This window comes from Zerene cesonia, chromosome 18 (genome assembly GCF_012273895.1).
Source record: "Zerene cesonia ecotype Mississippi chromosome 18, Zerene_cesonia_1.1, whole genome shotgun sequence".
In the NCBI taxonomy this organism is placed as follows: domain Eukaryota; kingdom Metazoa; phylum Arthropoda; class Insecta; order Lepidoptera; family Pieridae; genus Zerene; species Zerene cesonia.
In genome coordinates, this window is record NC_052119.1 from 7138756 (window position 1) to 7146177 (window position 7422).

A 7422-nucleotide genomic window follows, 5' to 3' on the forward strand; every position below is an offset into this window, starting at 1 on the left:
AATATTGACAAAATACATATACAATATTACCACGTATCTTGTAACTAGTTCTGAAAATATTAACTAGACCCAATGTTCACGAGTCACATGATATAACTGGTGACATTATTAAATATGTCGTACGCCTTTTAAGAATAATAGTAGCTTCTTTATCTCGTTATTTACGACTTAATGCATTATCAATCTCGTCAAAGGACCGTTCATTGGTACACAAGTGGGTATGTTTAAATTGGTAACATAATAGGCGACATCGTAATTGTAACTTAATTCTTAGAGTTTTAGAGTTCAAAATAAAACACACAGTTTTCGTTTTTACTTTTATTCACATTTAAATAATATTTAATTCCAAACACTACGGCCGGTTTCGACACATAAACGTCAGGAAGTCTAAAACTCTAAAATGCAGTTTCTTCAACAATACTTATGTAACTTATATTAATAATGTATAATGTAAATAAATTGTAACATAAATTATATTAATGTACTCTTATTAGCTTGTGATTAAAAGCACATGTGGTTACTTACACTAAAATTTGAAATTTTTAAAATGATTTTTTAACTGTGTCATAAATTAAATTTTGATTGTGACAAACCTGGAATGCTAGTATAATATTAAGATTTAACTAGCTAGAACGAATTGCGGACGCCGGAAGTACGAAATTGAAACATATTCCCGAAAACCTATGAAACAAAACAATACGAAATTGGCAGCCGACTTGAAACCGTAGCGTATTTTGAACAATTGTATTAGTTACCAAAAGATTTTATGACCCATTCAGAGGCTGGATCGTTTCTTTTTAAAAAGAGCAATGAAAAGGTGTCGCCAAACATGAATTGAAAGAATGCTCTTACTGGTTCTACTGGGTCCGCCGCAACGCTTCCAAATGCGTTTGTGAAATCTTAAGCAAGCTGAGGGATTGTAAATATTCTTGAGTCGGATCACTCTCGCCTTTTGTTTTACTTTTTGAGCTACAATTCTAAAGAGCGCCTCGCCGGAATGAAATTATCATTGTGTGGACAGTTTCTTGAATCTGCAATAAATTCTTTAGAAAATTATGGACGGCAATAAAAAAGGGACTCGCCACCTTAAACAAAAGATTTCTACCGCAATTATCATACACTCACCATAAATTTCTAGAAAACAATAGATTTGGCTAGTTTGGTTTCTGGCGATAATAAATTTTAGTTTACGCTTGTCAACAACTCACTAATAATGTTATATAAATGAACGGAATCTTTCTTTGTTTTAAAACTGGTTTATTTTATAGTGACTCATAAAATATTTCTACTACTTCTTTTAATATCCCTTATTCCATAGCAATAACACTATAATTATATTTTCAGATACGAAAATAATTAGTTGGTGATATATATTACATTTTAGAAGGATTTTTATTTCTTCTATATAATAACTCAATGCTAAAATTTTCTTTTTACAAGAAAATAATTTTAAGAAATTGTAAAATACAATCAACACTATCAAAGGTGCATACTTTACGTCATACTAATCCGTTTATTCATTATAAAAAGGTTCTCCCAGCCTGATGGCGTTATCTCCCAAATTGCTCTTAAAGCGTGATACTATTTGTAAACGACTGATCAAGGTACCACGTTAAAGGCATTTAAAGATAGTGAGAGCAAAATATTTCCACCGATAACAAGTACGGAACAGGTTGCATGCTGGTCGTAAAGGAAGGGCCCAAACAGAGAGGCTTTGTGCTAAAAACGTCGACCTCTTATCTTTGATGGGTTAACCATAGACTTAGTAAGGTGAGAGCTTGTCTTTGAAATTGTTTGATCTGAATAAAATTGTATAACTGTTAGCTAAGGTGTTCTATCTTTTAATATATTTCAATGTTCAACGCGAGGTATTATTAGGGTGTGTATACTAATATATGTTAATTCGAAATTTTGATTTTCAGTTTTTATTTATGAATCTTAAATACAACTGTACATATCCATAGGTACTGCAATATTCAAAGAATAGTGGTTTTGGCGTCCATATAATGTTTTTTCTTCTATACAAACGAAAAAAGCTCAATCAGTATAATAATTGCAATAGTATATTTTATTTTCATATAGAGTACTAGCTGGTCGACCGCTTGTGGAGCATGTATAGCCTATGTCACTCAGTGAAGTTGCAGCTAACAAATGGTGAAATAATTTTTGAAATCGGCCCAGCAGTTTTGTAGTGGAAACGTAACAACTTACAAATATACAAAAATTTCCTGTTAATAATAGTAGATAGATATCATAATAGTATTACTGGGACACATACGAAATAGTAGGGCTATTTATTTTTTAAATGTATAATGAGATACATCATCATTGTAGTTTTTATTATATTTATATTTTATTATAGCATTTCTAGCTTATTTTTATATATCTGTTTATTTATCTTTTCTTGAGACAAATAGACATTATTTTGACAAAACAAAAGGATTACTTAATATTATCTTTAAATTAAAAATATACGTTAATTAACCATCACTCTAATTAACCTAAACAGTAGTAATTAAGATATTAGCTACATGCTAAATAATTAATGGACTTATAATCGCCACTAATATGTATGTATGTGTCTCATTTCATAATTATAGCAGGACATGTTTAATAATTATAGTTAATGGGTTATTTGAATGTTTATTAACAAAAACAAACCCGGGTTATTGTATAATAACATAAATTCTTCTTTGGGAAAATCTATATTAAATTGTATGTTGTGTATACCTATTCACTAAAAATATGAGGCACTGATTTATTTACATGTAATTTAGCAATTAAATTTATTCCAGTAAGACAATACATTAACAACTTATACGAAACGAATTTTTACATAGATATTTGCGTATGAACACAATTTCGCTTGCATAAATAAGTATTTGCAAAAGTTCGTTACATTTTTCCGTCCAAATTAAATTTCCATATTCGTGTCGTGTCTTAAGAAATGCATCTATCTCTGTATCCAGCTTCTAGCCTCGCACGAAGTCATCATTCATACGAAGAGATATCATCGTTGCGGCGTGGGCTCGCTTGTTAACAATAAAAACGTTATCCTCGCTATAGAAAATGTATCTGAAAATGTCCAGTTCATTATTGCACTCCTTTTACGATACCTTTTTTTGATGCAGTGCTTAGAGCGCATCGTTGTTTATTTGAAGAATTACGTGTGTCATTCATTCATATGATTAACAGTCATATGCTGGGGTTTTTGTTATGAGAGACTAGTTTTAAATAAGCGAATAATAAAACTACTGAGTTTTATGACATTGTAATAAGATATACTGAATAATCAATTTGTAAACTGTTATCTTTAATTGACTAATTTAGTAATGCTTTTTTTAACATGAATGTGCATGAAGGTTTAGAGCGTAGAGATTTTGGGTTCAATACAATTCAGGGTTTAGTACAGATCAAAAAGGTAACCAATCAAATCGCAGGCCAAGTATAAGACGTTGTTCTTATTTGTGAAACAATAAAACATCGGATGAAAACTTTCTAACTCTAGCAGGTTTTGCTGAAGAGCAATATAGGTGTTCTTACGTCTAAAGAGATCTCTCAAATCTTATTTACTCGCTGCGCCCCGCGGTTCACCCGCGTAAGTCCGTATCACGTAGGATTATCGGCATAAAAAGTTGCCTATATGTTATTCCAGTTGTCCAGCTGTCTACGTACCAAAATTCATTGTAATCGGTTTAGTAGTTTTTGCGTGAAAGAGCAACAACACACACATCCTTACAAACTTTCGTATTTATAATATAAGTAGGAAGGATATCAAATAAATTTAACTCAAAACTTCGAATACTCAGTACTCAGTATTTCTTAGTAGCAATAAATATACCACCACCTCCGCTGAGCCACCTCTCCCACAAAGCTGTATTTCATAATCTAAATTTTAATTGACTTTGAAAGACGCATTTCTCTAACAAAATTTGTTATTATTATAATGATAGCTGAGTTCCTGTTTTCTAACGGTAGTTTATCATCTCTAAACCAAACATCCTGACAACTGGAAAAATATTTGATGACGGAACATTATAAATTATATACCTACATATACATTGAAATATACCAACTTTTACAATAACCACGGCATCCTAATAAACGTAATAGAAAATTGCCTATTAATAAACAATCTTACTTATATTATATACGCGACTGTAACACTGTCGGCTTGCCTCTTCTTATTGCATAAACTGCTAAATTGATTCGAATGAAAATTAGTACAGAGATAGCTTGAAACCTGAGAATGGAAAAAGGACAATTTTATTCCCGGAAAATCAATGGAAACTGCGGGGTTAAACTCCGGGACTGTTTATCTTTTCCTTTTACTACACGGCCGAAGCCACGGGCGCAAAGCTACTTGTAGTTAATATAAAATAATAGCGGTCCGCCCCGGCTACGCCCTTGGTACATATATATCCTATAGCCTCGCTCAATAAATGGGCTATCTAACACTGAAAGAATTTTTCAAATCGGACCAGTAGTTCCTGAGATCAGTGCGTCTAGACCAAAAATGGTTACATGAATAATGTAGAACTAGGCATGCCGGTTAATTATAAAAGTTAAATTATATATTAATAAATATTAAAATAAGTTTGTTTTCAAAAATAATATGTCTTTAGAGTCCCGAATTAGATTTTAATTGAAAAATAAATGCATTGTTAACATTGAAGGATTAAATCAAATATTATTTCTAAAATTCATGAAATATTTATATAGGTACAGATCAGATACAAAATATTTAATAGTTTTTGTTGCTGGCACCTGACCGAGACCAGTCAATCTCTTCAGACTTACTTGTACAATTATTTTAATCTTATTAAAATCGTGCTCCATTGTTGTGGATAATAGAGTGGATATGCCCTTAATTTCATTCTGTGTCATTCACTTATATCAAATGTTGTATTAAGCTTATTATTCTACTAGAAGCGAAATACAATATGTTTTTGATTTAATATGGTTTCAATTTTGAATAAAAATATAATCTATGTGAATCTCTTAAATACAAATCGCCAACAATGAATTCGTATTTGATAGTATGCCTCTTAAATATAGGAACTTTATTAATAGATTAACAAAGTCGCTTCCTGATGTCTGTCCCTATCTTTAGAACTAACCAACGAATTTTTGTAATTCAAGAGGAATCTTTACATGAACAATGTACTATATAACAGAAAAACTCTTTGCATCCATGTGTAGCTGAGGTGGGTAGCGGGTTATATTATAAGCGAAATCATAAATTCCCCCACGCCTTCCAAACCAAGTCGTATCCATACAAAGCCATCCTTAAAAACGCAGATAAAACAGTACATAATATTCAGACACGTCGCTTGTTAGACAAACATACAGAGATCCGACCGATATCTTGGAAGCGTGGGTGCGGGGTTGTGACTAATGCTGACTGTACCAGGACAAATTAGCTGATGCTTGAACAGATTTATGCTAACGAGAAATATTTTTTTACGTCGAGAGCGTATCTTGGATGTATTGTTCTTATTTGTATGGGATTTTAAAATGTATTCAGTTTCTAACAGTCTTATATTATTGAATGTAGACTTATACCTTTGTGATGATGATAATGATATATGCTTTATATTAATACATAAACGTTTAGTCAGAAATTAAGCATTGACAATGTAGTTCGCTTTTCACTACATAGTATAGAAAGTCGCTTTCTCTGTACCTCTATGTCCCTATGAATGCTTAAATCTTTAATACTACGCAACGGATTTTGATGCGGTTTTATTTAAAAGATACAGTGATTCAAGAGGAAGGTTTATATGTATAATATCATCTATTAAACTACTACGAATTTAACGCGTGCGAAGCCTCGGGCAAATGCTATTAAAGTATACACATGTAGATAATTTGTGAAACTAACTTCATAGATATTTGCCTCCTTTAGTACCTCTAATTGGATCTTTTAAAAATATTATAACCTTTATCATCCTTATCAAGGAATCAAATATAATAGATTTATTTAGCTACTATTATCCTACTAATATTATAAATGCGAAAGTTTGTAAGGATGTGTGTGTGTTTGTTGCTCTTTCACGCAAAAACTACTGAACCAATTGCAATGAAATTTGGTACCCAGATAGCTGGACAACTGGACTAACATATAGGCTTTTTATCCCGATATTCTTACGGGGGTGAAACCGCGGGGCGCAGCTAGTAATCAATATTTGTGTAAAGCACATATTTAAAGTTATGTGTGCTTAATGTTGTTGAGCTTAATGATATGAGGCAGATGCATTGAAAATTTGCTAGAATTTCTCTCCTCGCCAGTAAAGGAGAACTCTTTTAAGCGATAACAAAACTATATATACTTTTTTTATAAATAACATTTAAGGCATACGCGCCTACATATCCACGGTGGCCATGAATACACAGGCCATAATAAACAAAACTTGTTTTCTATCTACACTCGTAATTGAAATCTATCAATACATTCCAATCACATATTATAACGGATTTCGTAATAGGGGGGCGGTACCGAAACCAAACGAACATGGAGTTATGAAGTTTATAAGCAAGATAAAAAATTAACTCAACAAATGGTCTTACTAATATAATTTATGTTTGATAGTTTTTTGTTTACATATAGTTTAAATGGTTTAGTCATCTTCGAGTCAAGTCGTTATAGGTTATTGATTGAATGATTTACGAGAATATTGATATAGTAATATGCGAATTCTTTTACTGTATTTATTTGAAGATATCGATATATATATATATGTTTTTTTTAAATCGACTTCAAAACATGAGGAGGTTCTCAATTCGACTGTGTGTTTGTTACTTCATAACTTTTACTGGGCGAATCATTTTTTGTAACTAAATGTGTCTAGTTCTCAGATTTTTAAATGCTCTTTAATAGAAAAACCTACAGCAATAAAGAACACTTTGTTTTTAATACCTTATAATAATAAAATTACTTTACAGCACCTATAAAGCTACGTCTGCACAGAACAACGTATGCTATTTCTTATCTCGAGTTAACTCGGTCAAATCCATAGCAAGCTGGTCAATAAATCCAAATAAAAATCATCAAAAATTCAAAATCGCACTCCATTTTGATTACCTTCATTCAGTCTTTTAACGATGAAAACTTTAACATCTTAAAACGTGGTACGTAAGTTCTTTATTATACTGACAACAATGGTTTAAACACTTGAGAATATCCATGAATGAGGCTTCAAACGATCAATTTTAAATCACTTTCACTTGTTCTTTATAAACTCTCACACGTGAACAAAAAAGTAAATTTTCAAATAGAAAAAAAAATGTAGTAAAAATGTTATAGGTACGATTTTGTGTCTGTCAATCGATCCAGAACAGAGGCAAATTATTCGATCAAAAACACACTGGCAATCAAAGCATCTGCTTAGAAATTAATATATTGGATGCTTAATTTAAACT